The sequence below is a fragment of the Thermobia domestica genome, chromosome 12 (genome assembly GCF_964235325.1).
Source record: "Thermobia domestica chromosome 12, izTheDome1.hap1.1, whole genome shotgun sequence".
NCBI classification, from domain to species: Eukaryota; Metazoa; Arthropoda; class Insecta; order Zygentoma; family Lepismatidae; genus Thermobia; species Thermobia domestica.
Window position 1 is genome coordinate 40,631,609 of NC_137465.1, and position 19,922 is coordinate 40,651,530.

General features: G+C 34.7%; 1 long non-coding RNA gene across 1 annotated transcript; it reads right to left on the reverse strand.

Annotated features, from left to right (window-relative positions):
* Positions 1–715: 715 nt before the first annotated feature.
* On the reverse strand, positions 716–9,841 carry LOC145665696 (uncharacterized). Its single transcript, XR_014127601.1, has 3 exons — positions 9,697–9,841; positions 6,324–6,448; positions 716–847 (listed from the first exon to the last, which is right to left on the reverse strand). It is a non-coding gene; the product is annotated as an uncharacterized LOC145665696 (long non-coding RNA).
* Positions 9,842–19,922: the final 10,081 nt, after the last annotated feature.

Genomic DNA, 19,922 nt, shown 5'->3' on the forward strand with positions numbered 1-19,922 from the left:
CTACGAATGACAAAGTGTTGGTTCCAATCACTAAGTTCTCCAGAAACTCACACCCACAGAGTTCACAACTCATACAGGTCGTACTTTTAGTATCAGTGCCAAACTCTGTACGCAATTAGTCAACTCTTTACCTCACTGCTGTCTTAACAGCAGCGCTATAGGCAGAAAAGAAATCAGATACACTTTTTAGTTTTTGTACAAGATCTAATTCATAAATTATGCATATTTTTACCCGTTTAACATTACTGTCGTGTTATTTTTACTTTTGCTACAAAGTTTATATCCACGCCTCATGGCGCTTCATGATATTAAGTCCCAGTGAAGAAAAAACTTATAATTCAGAAACTACTCAAGTGTCAGTGATGCAATTTTACCCACTTGTTACTGCATAACTATCGTCTATTTTGTGCAAATTTGAGATTTTTCACTTGTGTTCTTCCTGAGATATTTTAGTGAAAATACACGATTTTCGAGAATTTGCAATGTTTAAAAATGTTCAAAAAATCAAGTATATGGTTCTTAGATCTGAAACTTGTTTAGGACGTTGTCTATTATCTAATCTCTATGTAGACAAAAATAGAAGATGAGTCTCATTTATTTCGTTTCAAAATGTATATACAAGCAGGTTGGGAAGGTTTTGATTAGTCAATCACTTAGAACTTCTTTAATACAGAGAAAACAACGAAAAACATACCAATTATGTTACCTTAATTTGCGCCACTATTCCATTGAGAATATTTTTGCTTGCTTCTGAAAGAAACCCTGAAGGATGGTCGATGCTTTTCAGTTTAAAAACAAATGAACTCAAGAATCAAGACACAAATTTAGTTGCTGAAGTCTGTAGTTCCTGTAACAAAAAAAAAAAAAAAAAAAAAAAAAAAAAAAAAAAAAAAAAAAAACCCTCACAGTATATGAACAAATAACCTTACTTTGTATTTAATATTAACGAAGTTATGTTTACAAACTAAATCTTACTATTATCGATTATAGATAATCATAATCGATAATACAGGGTATGAGCGAAGTCGCGCAATTCAAACTTCGGAGAATCGGAACTTTTGAATAGTAAGTGCGAATGAAACGAAACTACTACTCACAGAAGTTCTCTTTCCTTGTAGATATTTTTTGAGGTATAAACCATAATAGAGGATTCAAGGTTTATTTTATATATATATATATATATATATATATATATATATATATATATATATATATGTGTGTGTGTGTGTGTGTGTGTGTTATTACGAAACGTGACAAAATCACGGATTAAAGACAGGAGTTGTATTGTTTATATAGACAAATGACAATGTTAATTGTTGAGTGGGAATCTGAAACAAAAACGATATATTGGGACCAAGTGCAGGGATCACTTGGCCGTGATAATGGCGTGCTAAGAAAAATTGCCCATTTTTCAACATTATGGCGTAATTTGACTGTTCCAGACAGTGCCAACACTTGTGGCTGGCCATCAACTATCTATCCTATTAATAGACTTCTGCTAACAACTTGCAAATGAGGGGTCTAGTATCAAAACCTATCATCAAGGTGACCAGACGTCCCGTTTTAGCCGGGACAGTCCCTTTTTTCCAACTGTTGTCCCGTTTTTTTCTGATTCTCGAACGGGACGCCTAAATGTCCCGTTTTTAAGTAAAAATGACCTAGATATCCCGTAATTATTATTCAAAATATAAATCGTCAATCAAATTGTCACTTCTGTACCATCACTCGTTGCCAAGGTTCAGCCGTGAACTTCTGAATTTTCAAATGGAATTTGCAATCGGGAACCATAATTTGTTGTGTGGTACACGCAAAGTTAGAAACGGTGTGTTATCAGTCTTACTTGTGTATTTTGTAAATTGAGAACACTGCTGAGTCCCAAAAGCAATCTGGAAGTCATATACCCCCCCCCCCCCTCGTAGCCGATTCGTATGCGTCCCGTTTTCGCAAGTGAAAATTCTGGTCACCTTGCCTATCATATCCATTTTCTTCACTTTTGACAACAAAAAAAAAAAAAGAAAAAAGAAAAGAAAAGAAAAGAAAAGAAAAGAAAGAAAGAAAGAAAGATATGTAGCTCTGTTATAGCAAGCGACTTTAATTTTGTTCTTTCAACATTGAAATCTGTACATTGTTGTCTGCAAAAAATGTTTACACGCACGAAATCGAGCCCTGAGCAACAATAACGCTTTTTTAGACAATATACCAGGATATTGTAGTGGAAGTGAAAAATGAATATAGTAGGTTTTGGTACTAGACCGCTCAAGTCATGGAGGGAAAATAGCAATCTACCTATTCTTGGCAATGACTTCAAAATGCTAACGTATCCCTCTTGTTTCAGAAGATATTCGCACCCAGAGCCACTAACTATGTTACTTGTTCACAAACAATGACACACCACTTTCCAATTAGTTATTTTTGACGGTTGGAAAACAAAAGTCATCACCTTTATATGTTTCTGCAATTCATGAGAACTTATTGAAATTCCCTTTCCACGGTTTATATTTCAAAAGTATGTAGTTAGACAGACAGACCTGGGTATCAATTTCATTTCATTTGAACTTATGGTTCAAAAATTCTGATGTTCTAAATTCCTGGTTGTATCACTTTCCGGGCACCTGTATAAATGAGAGGCTTCTAGCGCGTTCGCTTTTAATCCATGTAGCCTTGGGCTAGACTCGTGATGAGAGATCATTGAAAATTAAAAACGCATTTTGATACTTCGGTAAACTCCAGAGCCACTTTTCATGCAGCCTCGGTGCTTGAAAGGGACACTACATTTGCACAAACAAACAAATCGCTTGATTTGTTAATCCATTTTATATAACTTCAAAATAAAGATATAAAAGATTATTTTAAATTTGACCCGTTTATATGTGTTGTGGGAATAGCTCCATCGTAGATGTACCAATTTTGATACTTATTTTCTTGTTCGAAAGAATAAACTTTTCCAATTATCCAAGGTAAACGGATTTAATGATAGTGTTCGGAGCTAGCCTATGAAGTACCTCGACATGTGCAAGTGTTATTACTGTAATCAACCGACTACAACATGCGTATGTTCACACATAACTTCGTATAGTGCCACCGAATTTAATGACTGTTATTTTGGTTAAAAGAGTATACTTCTGCGGGGACCTCATGTGAAATTTAATTAGGATCAGATGTTGATCTTCGGACTTAGACCATGAAAATTTTCAACGGGTGACGATGTCAATACCGTAATTTATTGTAGCTATATTCCCGTGTGATTTCGTAACGCGTAGACCGATTTGGTGTTAATACCGTAAATGATTGTAGGTACGTTCACGTATAATTTCGTAACGTGTAAACCGATTTGAAGAAAACCATTTGTTCATGCATGTTTCATAGACATTTTATAACAAGCTAGTGTTTTACCTTTATTTTATTACTGAAGTAATGAAAAACTTAAAAATAAAACTGATTTTTTAAAAAAAAGTATTGACCGAGTGTAAAAATTGTTCTCAGTGGTAGAGCGTTCACCTCTTGTGCTTGGGGTCCCGGGTTCGATCCCAGCCCCCGCCAAGTGAACTTTGTGGTGGACAAACACCGTGTGCGTGGGTTTTCTCGGGGTTTTCCCGTTTCCTCCCACTTTCTTCATTCCACCATTCCATTCATTGCTCATCACCACCGTCTCCTTTAGCCTAACCGGCATAACCGCGGGACGTAAAACTCAAAGATTTCATTTTCATTTTTAACACAATCTTCCCACTTCTTTGGCTAGCCTCAGGCTCGTTCCCCATTCAGTTCAAAATCATCCACTCGGTGAACTATGTATTCCAAAGGTCTTTTTACATGCTCAAACCATCCCAGTCTACTTTCTTGCAGTTTCTCTATTACTGGTCTTACTGTTCCCCGGATCACTTTATTCTTAATTTTGTCCTTCCACATCATTCCACATATCCCCCGCAGAATCTTCATCTCCGTAACATGCAACTTCTGTTCTTCTTTCTTATTCGTCGTCCAACATTCTGCTTCGTATAATATGATAGGTAACACTACTGTTTTGTAAACTTTTCGTTTAAGACACATTGCTACCCTGCCGCTCCTTTCCATTTTGTCCAACCGTTGCTAATTCTGGTTCTAAATCTTCTATTCCTGCATTTTCCTGCAGTATTGATCCCAAGTACTGAATGTGTGTTTTCCCCTCAATCACAAAATTTGTCAACAATGTAGGGTCAAGTGGGGTAATTGTCTAACAGAAAATGTGGGGTTATTATGAAACACCCTTGTTGTTTTAAAACTCTGTGACTGAAATCTCAAAAAAAAATGACAAGGCAGTAAATTTATTGCTATATCTACTACAAATATTTCAAATATCTGAAGTATGAAAGTTTATGAGAGAAAAAATATAATCTAAAAGTATTTATTTTTTAACGAAAAAAATATTTATTTATTTATTTATTTATTTTTGCAAAACTTTTATTTTATTTCCTATACCAAATGCCTCACTAACTAACTAAAACTATATCCTTGTAGAGGATGTTTTGGGCTTTTCAAACCATGTAAGTAATGTGTGAAATGATGCATGGTTTAGGTACAACATGGATCGAAATTCAAGGGGTTATTATGAAACACAGTTTGGGGCTATTATGAAACACTGTGTGGGGTTGTTATAAAACGTATATATTAATATTTAAATATATAAAGGACTGCACGTTAACTATGATGTTTTAATGCCACTTATGTTGTAGAGCATCCAAGAATAAACAATAGAAGGCTTATGACTCTTCGAGCAGCGACAAAAAATGTCTTGCTGAAGCTTGCTTGCTTGTCTGACAGCATCTTCTAATGATGGTAATTTGGATGACCCACAACCTGAGAATTTCGTCGAAATAGAGGACAGTGAAACAGAGTGCGGTAGACCAGGAGACTTGTTCTTAGCATTTTAAAGGAGGTTGCCGAAATAGTACCACGTATCGTTATATTGTAACAATATTAAAAATCCTACCTCATGATGAATTTGAAGTTATGGTCCCAAATCAGATGTGAGCAAGGAAATATTTAAACCTGTCGAAACTAACATTTCATTCATTAAAGAGTCTGGTATCATTGGCATTTTGTCTCCTTTCGCAAATGTAATGTCTGGTGATAGATTGAAAAGATTGTTGATGTGTTTGAAGTGTAAAAAGCAAGAACTATTTGTAGATACTCCAATGAGAACATGATTATCTTGGAACTTTTCGTGTTATGCAACATAAGTGTGTGACTATGTTTATTGTTCAGCACAGGCTGAGAAAGGTTCATCTTTTATGTTTCTCCGCGTTTAATAAGATACGTTTAATCACGAAAACGGCATGATATATTATAATTGATATTTTCTGCATCGCATGCAGCTTTTCATGGAAACAAAGGAAATTTTGACGAAGACAGAAAATGAAAGTATTTTTTCTTAACTCCAAGCTGCTGTCTATCATCACTTGCAAAGTCATTACTGATAAAGTAAGTACCAAAAGACGAGTTATTATTCATTTAATTTTGATAGGGAATAACTGAGTAACTATCAGAGATAATTACACCAAATTTTGTCATGTGAAACATTACAGCCAATGCATTTTATTATAGTCTCCTGCATTATTTAGAGTCTTCAATTCTGTAAGTTATGCAGGTGTTTCACAATAGCCCCATCGCTGTTTCAAATTAGCCCCAAATGCAGGGGCTATTTTGAAACATATTTTTTCACTTTTTCCAGGAAAACTAAATATGTTACCAAAAACATCTGAATTATTTTCAAATTTGTTTATGTGAAATATATAATGGTATTTTTTTTAATGTTTCTATCCCAAGAACTTTGCTGTACACTCAAAAATATGCCTTTTTGTTTCACAATTACCCCACTTGATCCTATGCCTAGGTAGTTCCAAACAACATCCTGATCATGTAGTTAAGAAGAACAGTGAATGAAACGAGAGATGCAAGGGCTCAGGGGGAGAAAGAGGGGAACAGAGTCTTTTACTAGATGATTTTTTTTTTCAAATATTTAAGTTTCATTAGAGAGATACCAGTACGTTTATCTTTATTTTCCCATTATAATACGAAAGAACCATTTAATTACTGTATTCTGAAGAGGAAAACTTGAAAATAAATTTCAGAAATCAAGGCAAATCGGTGAACGGAGTGAGATAACGTTTAATGACCAAAATGTTTTAGTAAAAAATGTAATGCTGTTAGCGATAATTGTTCTGAAAGTGTAAGTGTAGGGTACATTAAATGGTACAAAATTGTCGTTTAAAATTTATGAGTAAACTAAATCTTCATTCTATAACTACATACAACATTTATTTGGATTTGATTTAAGTTTAGTATACCTTTCAGTAGCGAGGCTACATGAGCTACAGCCGGGAATCGAACTCTGATCTTCCGCTTCAAAGGTGCGTAACACTATCCACATATCTACGAGGGAGACGAGGGAGCGTTATAACATTTACTGAGGCTGCAAAAATTCCAGGGAGAAAACACTTAGAACACTATCCACAGGTTTCTTATTTCAAAAATCTTGACACAGTATAACAGTAAGGGAAGAAGGAATTTTGTAAGCAATGATTTTAAAGTAATATCAAAACAAAATAGCCATTTATGTCTTTAATATTGTAAACTGAACTCTCTGAAGCTCAGGATAAAATATTTCCCGAATGGAGAACAAAATGTAAGCAAGATTTTATGTTAAAACAAACATGTTGTATCTGTATCTTGATTTATGCTACGTTTTCATTGGGTACTAGTGCCAGTGAGTTTTTCCGAGGTACTCCTGTTTCCTGTGTCTCTTTCCAACCGATTCTTCCATCATCATTCACCGTCTCCTCTAGTTTAACGTACATAACTATAGGACGTTAAACTGAAAGATTTCACCTCTTTCCATTTTTTCCCCTTACCTACTAGATTGAATTCAAGCACCCAGTAAAACAAATATATCAAGATGTGTAACTTCAAGGTAATTGATAAAATATTTAGGCAACCAAACCTGCACTTCGGATATGTAGGTTGCATAGTTTATACCTGCAGGTAGCAACAGCTATGCTAGAATGGAAACCCATTAAGATTGTCAGCACCAGACTGAATATAGGACTCCCAAGTACTGGATGTGTGATGAGCCCTATATAACACGTATATAATATAGTATGTTCCTTCTACTATCTTATACTACGCTTCAAAACCTGAAAATTAATTCCCGGGACACACACATAATATAAATAAATTTGCTTACTAATCGTCTAGGTAACTAGTAAACAATAAACTTAATATCAATACCCAAGGTTCAGGGAATTTTATATCAATCAGACTTTTCCAAGTAGACTAGTTTATTCAGAAATTTTAAAAACAAAAAACAAAGAAATGTTCTCTGAGATTAATATCCCTTAATGAAAATGATTTCTCTAATCAAAAAAAAAATTCGTTCAGGTACACCTCTAGACCCAGAGGTCCCCACCTATTTAAAACCTTAAATAACAGTTCACTCCAAACACGAAGCTTCCTTTAAAATTTGTCTAAAATTCCTTAAGAGAGGTTCTGAACATGCGTCCTCGTACAAGCCATCATGAACCTCACATACTCTAAAGACAGACCCAACATTCTGAGAACTGTCTGGCCTAAGTCCCTAATTCAGGAATCGCCCTTTATTGGACAACCCTTAAGGAAATCAGCTAGCTAACAGACTTTAAAAGGTAAAGGGAAATGGAAAATTCCTTCATTTAGGAATAAAGCACCTTCTCTCAGGCTCGGTAGTAGGAATAAAATTCAAAACAAACAACAGCCTACCATCCCCTTATGTGAGGAATCAGCTGTGAAAATCTAATCGGCTAATCGGAAACAACTAGCCGAGGAAAAAAAAATATATATTACTCATCCGGCTCGGTTGCCGTAGCAACAGCCTTCCCTAAAATCAAAATAAAGAAAATTTCTGAAAACATACAGCGCTCGGAAGGAGCGATGTCACAATAAATCTAAAAATCCCTACTAAATTTCATTCCTTAAATATTCCTAATCCGGGAATCGAACCTATCCTTAGACCTTACCCTTGGACATACAACCAGAACTCAAATATTCTGAATTGTATTCCGCTTAACAAGTCTAAAGGTTGACCCTATACACAGCCATCTCTTTCAGCTGTATCCCTGCTCTGACTTAAAAAGAAAAGTCGCGAAGCAAAAAGAGACCCAAGGAGCACGAAAGCTCCTCCCACTAAAAATTCCGTCTCGATTCTCTCAAAAGAATCCAAAATCTGCCTCCTCGCTGCCATTCCCTTCTTACTTATATACGACTAGCAGCGTTCACCCCGCTTCGCTGCGGTCACCCCGGAACGCAATAAACCTTGTTAATTAGATAATTTTTACTTTTTCGCTTTCAAGTGATATGATAAAAACCATAGTAGATTCCAGTAAATGTTAACATTATATCGCCTGTCATTTATGTTAACCCGCCGAGTCACATGGTCATGCGGGTTGCATATAAATACGTTTATTTTTACCTATGATGAACTAATAACAAAGGATTTGTACGTATGGACACTTGAATGGTCAATTATCTCAAGACACTGGTAATTAAAAATTAAAGTGATATGATAAAAACCATCTAGGGTCCAAATCCTAATAACCCCCCAAAAATGAAAGAAATTGGTTCAGCCGTATTAGCGTGATGAGTTCACAAAGGATTTGTGCGTTCTCTTTTATATATATAGATTTAACAGCTTTCCCCCTCTCCGCTACGACGAGAAGAAACTGTCACTGAGCTTAGCAGTGTTTCCAAATGAGCTAGCTAGCTACTGAACTTTTGCCTTACTTGGAATTATTATTTTTTTTATAAACTGAAAAGAATAACTTTTAAAGATTAACATATACATATATATACATACATTACACAATACATAAATGCACACATGAATATATAAATTTATATAAAGATTAATAGACAAAATACCAAACTATAATAATTTTACCAGCGCTGGTTTTTTTAACCTAATTATATATGTATTAGTAAACAAGAAATAATATTATATTAAATTTCCTTTAAATATATGCATATATGTACAAAACTAGCAATGGGCCTGAAAGTGCTCATTGCAGATGTTTCACACACATTTTCTTAATTCTAGATTCCACTACAGAGAAACAAAAGAGGTACTTGAACAAGAAAGTCACAACAATTAAAAGATTAAATTTCCGGTTTTTCTTCAAAATAAGCTGACTTTTTATATATAGTGACAAACTTCAGGTTGACTTTTTATATATAAACTAAACTTGCAAGTGTCCCCATATGATACCTTAGGGAATATCATGTGTTCTTCGTCCTGTGCCTTTCATTATGGATTCGTCTCAATTCGAAGTAAAACACGAAATTTGAAAGGCTCGTTTAGACATCACAGTGAACCAACCTACCTCTTTTTCTTCCCTTCTTGGTCAAATGTATAAAAAAGGTTAGAACACGTGTTCAATTATTTGGTTTTAAAAAGTACAAAAACGAAATTTCATGTCTTTAACCTCAAGGAAATCCGAAATATGAAAATGAACAACATATCCATCCACTTTGCCTTGAATTTACGAAAACCTTCCTTAGTGGTACTTTACGTCATAAATCTTACGTACTTCCCAAATTTCAAGTTTCTTGCTCAAGCATTTTCTGCTAGGATTTGATCAATCAACCAGTCAGGACTCCTTTTATACAGAGAGAAGATAACAGAAAACATACCAATGTTATTTCATCTTAATTTGCGCCACTACTCCTTGGAGAATATTCTTGGTTGTTTCTAAGAGAAACCCTGAAGAAAGGTCGATGTTTTGCAGTTTAACAGCAAATGAATTCAAGTAACAAGGCATAGTTATCGAAGCCTTTGGTTCCTGTGAAAAAAAACAAAAAAACTCACAGTATATGAACAAATAACTTTACTTTCTATTTATATTAAAGAAGTTATATTTAAAACTTAAATATTACTACAGTATTACTTATTATAGATAAGCATAAATGCTAATAAAGGGCATGTGCGGAAATTCGCGCTACTCGAACTTTGTAACATCAGAGTGTTTGAACCGTAAGTGTGAATGAAATAAAACTTCTACCCAGAGAAAGTTTGTCCTTGTAGATAGTTTTGAGATATAAACTATGGTGAAAGGTTCGAGATGTGTTCTCACGAACAACAGAAATATACTAAGGTGATTTTTTTTTTTTTTTTTTAACGAAACGTGGTAAATCACAAATTAAGGACAAGTGTTGAATTATTTCTGGACAAATGGCAGTGTTAATAGCTGGGTGGTAATGCATCATTCTGAAACAAGAACGATACTTTAGGACAAAATGCAGGCATCCCACACCCATGAAAATCTGTTTTTCAGTATTCTGGCTAACATGGCAACACTGACGGAACCAGAAAATACCAACACATTTAGATGGATACCAACTATGCTATTAGTAAACTGATACAAACAAATAAGAAAGTTGCAAATCATAGAGAAAAACTAGTAATCTTCCTACCACTGACAATGACTTTCAGTAGATATATTCCCATCCAGATGTCTCCAATTCGTTATTTTTTACATTTCGAAAAAAAAGAAGTTCATCACCTTCGTATGTTTCTGGAATTCGTGAGGACGAATGTCGTATCCTCTCTCCACGATTTATATTGTAAATAAATATCTACACAGACAGGCCTTCTCTATGTGTCATTTTCATTTCTTTCGCAATTATGGTTGAAAAATTCTGATGCTTCAAATTTCGAGTTACGTGACTTTCCGGACACCCTGTATAAAGATATTAATTGCAAGACATTAAAAATTGTTAGTTTAATATTTTTGTCATTTTTATTTTTGTTGTTGTTATTTAAGGAAATACACAGAAATAAAAAAAAATACAATAGTCAAGAGTATTAGAAAATCTGGGTTATATTGGTTGTGCGAAGGACACAATCCAGGAACAGAAAAATATTTTAACAAGTGATACTGCAGTAAGAAAATGCAATATATGCCTTATAATTTTAGACCATTCATAGACATGTCTTGTTTACCTTTGTAATGCAGGACAGTTGTTTATATTTTGGTCACTAACAAAACCAACTTTTAGCTAAAGAGTCGAAATATCCGAATAATATTTTGTCAGGGTAAAGGAGGTCAGTCTGCCTAGTGACTCCTTGTATGAATGCCGAACCTCGAGGGGGAGGGGGAGGAGGAGGAGCGTTTGCCCCAATGTTTGCTTGGGCCACCCAGGATCTAGATATCTTTACTTGGTATTCTTTCAACGGAACATATATTGCTGAATTCCCACCCAAAGGTATACAGAAATCGGTGCTATTGTCTCCTTTCGTGATATTAGAAAGTGACTGACACTTTGTAACATCGAGATAGCGAAAATCTGCGGTTTATTTTTCTGACGTATTTCAAACACATTTACTACTGGTAAAAAACGCTGGGGGAAAGCAAATTCTCTAATATAAGTTTAGTGACTAAAATAAAAGTATATCTGAAACTCAGAACAGAGGAGAGGCAAGTGCTCCCGTGCAGTTCCAAATTATGCCTTTCCTCTGTATTTCTATTCATTGTCAATATCGTACTAAGGTAAATATGTATTTAAAATAAATTTTGTTACAATATATATTTTTTTTTAATCGGGGCAGTGGCGCATTTAGGATTTTGTTTTGGGGGGCTATGCACAACACGTAAGCACTTAGATTTTTCCCTTTGAGTGACAACAAATTTTAATAAAGTTCATTTTCTTCCTTTAATATTTGTATAATGACACTTCTAGGTAGCCTGTGAGGAAAAAAGAGCATTGAGTCAGAGTGGGGAGAGAGCAGAAATAACTGAATGGAATGAAATTTGACAAATACAATATTATTTCTGAAGAAAGAGCATAAGAAAATGGCAAGTCAATGAAATTTTTAGAAATGGTAAGAAGGATTATTAGACGCCACTGGGCAAGGGTAAACTGGCTAAATGAACAGAACAGTGGAGCAGATTTTGGAAGATAGTTATACTAATTGATCAAAGAGGAGCAGTTATGTCATTTATAGATTTCTGTTGGCTATAAACATTTTAAATTATGTCTATACAACCATGTATGATGTTATCTATAACATTAGCATAACGTCGAAACAAAGATACTTCAAACACAAGATTACAGAAAGTTGTGTCAAACTGGTAATACCTAGGTATATTTATAACTGGGGTTGCCAACTTTTGAAAATGGAAATACCGGACACGCTCCTGGAGTACGTATATTCTTAAGATTGTGACGTCATCGCTTGTCAAAAAAAAAAAAAAAGTAGTGAACAACCTGATACTGGTTACTCCACATAAAATTGAGCCATTCAGAGTTCGAATTTAATAATTTTACTTATTTTTGAAGCATTTATTAAACATACTCAGTTTTGGTTAACTCGGCACATGTAGAATAATTTTGTAGTCTACATCAATAATACATCGTATTTTACAGCGGCGCAAATCTTTCTTCAACATTGGGGGCAGGGGTAAGTAAGATTTTTTTTTTTTTTTTTTGTTAAGCGATGTTCAAAATAATTGTGAACTTGAAAAAAATCCTGTGGGAGGATCAGGAAGCAGAGTTATCTTCAACATTGGGAGGCAGGCAGATTTGAGACGTATTCTGGGGGACATCAATTTCATCTCACTTTCCTTTGTGGCAATCGGAAACAAATCATCACATTTTCCCCCTCAAAAAACACATTTCAAATCTGATTATTGGGGGGAGGACAGTCACCCCCAGTTTCAAGATTGGAGGGGACATGTCCCCCTCATCCCTCCCGGAATTTGCGCCAGTGCTATTTTAAACAGAAAAGCAAACATAATTGGCATTATAATTACAGCACGCACAAAATATATTTGAAATGAAATGAAATCTTTGAGTTTTACGTCCCACGGTTATGCCGGTTAGGCTAAAGGAGACGGTGATGATGAGTAATGAATGAAATGGTGGAATGAAGAAAGTGGGAGGAAACGGGAGAACCCCGAGAAAACCCACGCACACGGTGTTTGTCCACCACAAAGTTCACTTGGCGGGGGCTGGGATCGAACCCGGGACCCCAAGCACCAGAGGTGAACGCTCTACCACTGAGCCACCGCGGCCCCCACAAAATATATTTAAAAAATAAGCTGAGGCTAGTAATGTCTCATGATGCCTACATATTTTTACTGGATGTGGATGCATCATTTAATTCGTAGATGTAGCTGAGAATGAAACAGTGGTAGCTTTGTTCTTCAACATGTACTTTTGTTGACCTTTAGCAGTTTGCAGAGGCGAATCTAACCCGGGGCCGGGGGTGCCTAGGTTCTCCAGTTTTGAATGACAAAACTAATTGAAGGCATTGTTTTTGAAAGTATTTTTGAAAGCGTAAAATAAACTCATGATATACCTGTCATACTCTGGCTTCTGGCTGCCCGCTACCCCCCTCCCTTAGTTTTTACCTTCTAGATCCGCCACTGGCAGTTTGATAAGTTCAATAAATTTTCCTGTCGTCAACTCTTCAGCAAATTCTGCGCATGACACGTCTATATCAAAGCGAATTATAAGCTCTGCTTTAAATATGTTCATCGGCAAACGATTCCTTCCGTCACTCCAAAATAATCTGAATAGAACAGAGAATAGGAATAATAACAGGAAAAATTACCGGATATTTAACATTCGGTTTTGAGGACGTACCGGACACTGGACAAGGTGGTCAAGAACCGAACTATCCGGTAAAATGCCTTGCGATTGATAACCCTGTATAACCAGAATCATATTTAACGTTTTTGTCGCCCGTAATCGTTAGAAAATGCAACTCCTTCAATAGCAATATTGGACGCTGCAATTTTCAAAACTGGAGTATGAAAAAAAAAAAAAAAAATGGTCCGAGAGAATTTGCTGCCGTGGGTTATGTACCATGTTGGCAGATGAGTGCATATGGACCTGGGTGTAATCAACGGCGCCGACTTTCCAAAATTTATGTGGGCGCATATTAATGGCGGGACATGTTACATGTTTTTAGGGAAGTCTCGGTAATTTATTATTTTTAGTTAAAATCTTTTATGAATAATACCATAAAGGGCTGTGCTGTGATACAGTAAAATATACCGTACTATAAGGATAGATTAGAGCTGCCCTAGCTCTAACACAGCTGACACAAATGCAACAGAAACGGGTTCAAATCCGGATCCAAACTAAATTCTTGTGGGTGCGGCACACCCACAAGGTTATTTTTGTTGGTGCCGTGGCCCTGGAGCACCCACGTTGTCAGCGCGCATGGGTGAAATTCAGGTTAGCAAACTTTACGCTTGCCTAGAAAACTAATTACTAAATATAAACAAGATAGACTAATTATTTCTTGATATTGTAGAATATTTATATATATTTTATTTTTGACATTGGATGGATTTTTTGGAGAGAAGGACACCACAAATGGGAAACTGTTCGTTCAGTTACCCGGCTGGCTAGATCATTTTTTTTTTTTTTCATTCATTGGGTATCCATTGCCGTTTTCTCTGATCATTACACCTAATACTTGGTATAATATAATAAAATGCCAATGTAATTTGATTCTAAATTTAAATACAAAGTTTTAGGTAAGATGGCGCAGATTAATAATCGAGATACTTTATCGCCCACAGAATTATTATGAGGTTAATTTCATTAAGTACTATGTGAGTAGATAGCAGAGAAATAACTTTCTTAAACATTGTTCTTTCAGAAGGAAACATAGTTTCAAACTTTCAATCTCTTCTGGAATAATAAGTGTTTCTGCAGAAACTGAAAGTTAATTCGCTGCTAAAAATGTATTTTCTTTCAGGGTAACTTAGGTATTTTTCTAACTTAGGCATCTTTCGGGAAACTTTTTGAGGAGGTTTCTGTCCAGGAAACCTTAAACTAAAATATTTAAATATAATTAAATTTATCGCCCTAGAAGTTATTGTGAGATTACTTTTCTTAAGTATCAGATGAATACATAGCAGAGAAAAAACTCTCTTAAACATTGTTCTTTCAGAAGGAAACAAAGCTTCAAACTTCAAATCCCTTCTGGAATAATAAGTGTTTATGCAGAAATTGAAAGTTAATTCGCTGCTAAAAATTTATTCTCTTTCAGGGTAACTTAGGAATTTTTGTAACTTAGGTATCTTTCGGGAAACTTTTTGAGGAGGTTTCTGTCCAGGAAACCTTAAACTAAAATATTTAAATATAATTAAATTTATAGCCCTAGAAGTTATTATGAGATTACTTTTCTTAAGTATCAGATGAATACATAGCAGAGAAATAATTTTCTTAAACATTGTTCTTTCAGAAGGAAACAAAGCCTCAAACTTCAAATCCCTTTTGGAATAATAAGTGTTAATGCAGAAATTGAAAGTTAATTCGCTGCTAAAAATTTATTCTCTTTCAGGGTAACTTAGGAATTTTTGTAACTTAGGCATCTTTCGGGAAACTTTTTAGGAGGTTTCTGTCCAGAAAACCTTTAACTAAAATATTTAAATATAATTAAATTTATCGCCCTAGAAGCTATTGTGAGATTACTTTTCTTAAGTTTGGCGTGGGAGATCCGGGTTCTATTTCCGGCGGGAGCTCATGTGGTTCGGATTCCAGGTTAATCAGTAGGTCCACGTCTCATATAGCCTCGCTGCTGCAAGGGACGCTAAACTAAAATAAACTCAACTCAACTTTTCTTAAGTATCAGATCAATACATAGCAGAGAAATAACTCTCTTAAACATTGTTCTCTCTGAAGAAAACAAAGCTTCAAACTTCAAATCCCTTCTGGAATAATAAGTGTTTATGCAGATATTGAAAGTTAATTCGCTGCTAAAAATTTATTCTCTTTCAGCGTAACTTAGGTATTTTTGTAACTTAGGCATCTTTCGGGTGACTTTTTGAGGAGGTTTCTGTCCAGGAAACCTTAAACTAAAATATTTAAATATAATTAAATTTATCGCCCTAGAAGCTGTTGTGAGATTACTTTTCTTAAGTATCAGATGAATACATAGCAGAGAAATAATTCTCTTAAACATTGTTCTTTCAGAAGGAAACAAAGCCTCAAACTTCAAATCCCTTTTGGAATAATAAGTGTTAATGCAGAAATTGAAAGTTAATTCGCTGCTAAAAATTTATTCTCTTTCAGGGTAACTTAGGAATTTTTGTAACTTAGGCATCTTTCGGGAAACTTTTTGAGGAGGTTTCTGTCCAGGAAAACTTAAACTAAAATATTTAAATATAATTAAATTTATCGCCCTAGAAGTTATTATGAGATTACTTTTCTTAAGTATCAGACGAATACATAGCAGAGAAATAATTCTCTTAAACATTGTTCTTTCAGAAGGAAACAAAGCTTCAAACTTCAAATCCCTTCTGGAATAATAAGTGTTTATGCAGAAATTGAAAGTTAATTCGCTGCTAAAAATTTATTCTCTTTCAGGGTAACTTAGGCATCTTTCAGGAAACTTTTTGAGGAGGTTTCTGTCCAGGAAAACTTAAACTAAAATATTTAAATATAATTAAATTTATCGCCCTAGAAGTTATTATGAGATTACTTTTCTTAAGTATCAGACGAATACATAGCAGAGAAATAATTCTCTTAAACATTGTTCTTTCAGAAGGAAACAAAGCTTCAAACTTCAAATCCCTTCTGGAATAATAAGTGTTTATGCAGAAATTGAAAGTTAATTCGCTGCTAAAAATTTATTCTCTTTCAGGGTAACTTAGGCATCTTTCAGGAAACTTTTTGAGGAGGTTTCTGTCCAGGAAAACTTAAACTAAAATATTTAAATATAATTAAATTTATCGCCCTAGAAGTTATTGTGAGATTACTTTTCTTAAGTATCAGATGAATACATAGCAGAGAAATAATTCTCCTAAAGATTGTTCTTTCAGAAGGAAACAAAGCTTCAAACTTCAAATCTCTTCTGGAATAATAAGTGTTATGTAAAAATTGAAAGTTAATTCGCTGCTAAATATGTATTCTCTTTCAGCGTAAATTAGGTATTTTTGTGACTTAGGCATCTTTCGGGAAACTTTTTGAGGAGGTTTCTGTCCAGGAAAACTTAAACTAAAATATTTAAATATAATTAAATTTATAGCCCTAGAAGTTATTATGGGATTACTTTTCTTAAGTATCAGGTGAATACATAGCAGAGAAATAATTCTCTTAAACATTGTTCTTTCAGAAGGAAACAAAGGTTCAAACTTTAAATCCCTTCTGGAATAATAAGTGTTTATGCAGAAATTGAAAGTTAATTCGCTGCTAAAAATTTATTCTCTTTCAGGGTAACTTAGGAATTTTTGTAACTTAGGCATCTTTCGGGAAACTTTTTGAGGAGGTTTCTGTCCAGGAAAACTTAAACTAAAATATTTAAATATAATTAAATTTATCGCCCTAGAAGTTATTATGAGATTACTTTTCTTAAGTATCAGACGAATACATAGCAGAGAAATAATTCTCTTAAACATTGTTCTTTCAGAAGGAAACAAAGCTTCAAACTTCAAATCCCTTCTGGAATAATAAGTGTTTATGCAGAAATTGAAAGTTAATTCGCTGCTAAAAATTTATTCTCTTTCAGGGTAACTTAGGCATCTTTCAGGAAACTTTTTGAGGAGGTTTCTGTCCAGGAAACCTTAAACTAAAATATTTAAATATAATTAAATTTATAGCCCTAGAAGTTATTATGGGATTACTTTTCTTAAGTACCAGATGAATACATAGCAGAGAAATAACTCTCTTAAACATTGTTCTTTCAGAAGGAAACAAAGCTTCAAACTTCAAATCCCTTCTGGAATAATAAGTGTTTCTGCAGAAACTGGAAGTTAATTCGCTGCTAAAAATGTATTCTCTTTTAGGGTAAATTAGGTATTTTTGACGCATCTTTCGGGTAACTGTTTAATGAGATTTCTGTGGAGGGAACCTTAAACTATAATATTTAAATATAAGTATATATAACTCTTTAAAGAAGAGATTCTGAACATAGAACACACTAACTTGTATAAACACAAAGAATTAGTATATTACTGAAGAAATTCGTTGGTCTGATTAAAATAAAGATTACTTATGAATCGAAAACACATGAGAATGCGTTAAAGTATGTCAATTCTTGTGAAAGTTATTCCCCGCTGGCATTTTGCTTGGTGTCTTCCCGTTGTGCCTACTTCCCGTTATGCCTACAGGCCCTCCAGCACTTTGTAGAAAATATTTTTAATGATCTTATCTGTAGGCAGAACGGTAATTCCCGTTGTGCCTACTTCCCGTTCTGCCTACTCTTTCGAGACGGGGAATTCTGTGCAGGGAGGGATCTTTTCTAGGGATTTTTTCTTTAGTAATTCTAATAGATTCTGTAAGAAGAATAACTATTCCTTTAAATTTCATCATATATTTTAAATGTTATCTTACTTGCTCTTCTCAGAAAAAATGACTAGGTACAGTTTTGTTATTAGCAGCGTTATTCACGTCTACTTTAGTAGAGATGTGTTTTTTTAATACTTACAGAGAAATGGAAAATTAATTGATTCAGTTACAAGAAAATAAACTTATTTCGGTCTAATATCAAGTCATTTCACAACAAAATTTTATTCAGTTTTCCAGTAGTTCATCTCCAACATTCTAAGGCTCGCAGTACGTAATAGGTGCTACAGTTCACATCCTCAAAATATATTTGGCCATATATTAAACAAACAATGCAAGAAGATGCATAATTCGGTCTCTTTTTCTTTTTCTAAAAAAAGCCTTTGTCTTCTACATCACAGATCTTTTTCCGGCATCACCTCTATATATGATCAGGTGCTTTGTCCTCTAAACATGATTCTGTATTACACGCAATATGTCGTACTTATATTGTAAAAAAAGAAAAAAATGGGACCGCAATGGCTCAGGGGTAGAGCGTTCACCTCTGGTGCATGGGGTCCATGGTTCGATCCCAGCTCGAGCCAGGTGAGCTTTGTGGTGGACAAACACCGTGTGCGTTGGTTTTCTCGGTGTTCTACCGTTTTCTCCTACTTTCCACTATTTCATTCATTTCTCATCATCACCGTCTCCTTTAGCCTAGCCAGCATTACCGTAGGACGTAAAACTTAAAAATTTCATTTCATTTCATTTATACTGTCAATGTAAATACTAAATACCACATATCGTCAATATACCCAATGTAATTTAAATAAAGATCTCATAATCGTTGTTCAAAATGTAAACAGTATGCAACCACATCTATGTAAGCCATCAAGCCTATTACACGTGGTTCCAGCCTTCCTAATAATCGTAAATATCTGTGATTTTATTCTGTATGTGACCACACAAATAGCATTTTAATTTCGATTATTTTACGGTAAAAATATTCTGTGAAATGTAATGGAAATTCAGAAGGAGCCTTCTTTGCGAATTTCTCAGAGTTTTCATTCTCACCGTCGTGAGTAATCCGATTGGGTAGAGAAGCGTGATTATCTAAGCAAACTCATCACCAACAAAACGCCGAACACGTATTTCATACTTTGACCGTTTCTGATTTTGAAAACACTCCTGTGTAGACTATAAGTCATTACTAGGCACCTTGCTTATCACACTGACACTAACAAATCATATATAATAACTTTTTAACGTAATAAGTAAAAGCTTGTTGTGATTCTTATTGAAACGTTTATGTTGCGAGCGGAGCAAGCAAGAAAATTTTTATCATATCTATTTCTTTGCAAACTAACAATATTGATTTAATCGGACGCCAATACGTTTTCAGGGCGACGCGTCGTTTACTGACTTCCCATATTTTTTCTTTCTTCTTGCTTGTTCGGCGACCCCTACTATTAGCGCTCAGGGCAACAGCCCCGCTCGTTCCCCTCTAGCTACGCATCTGATTACTATAACAGTCTTATGTGTTTCGTTGGGTTTTCAGTATTTAGAAAATGTTATTTCAATAAAGTGAAGAATTATATATAACATTTTAGATGCATGGCCGCTGAAAAAAAAAATCT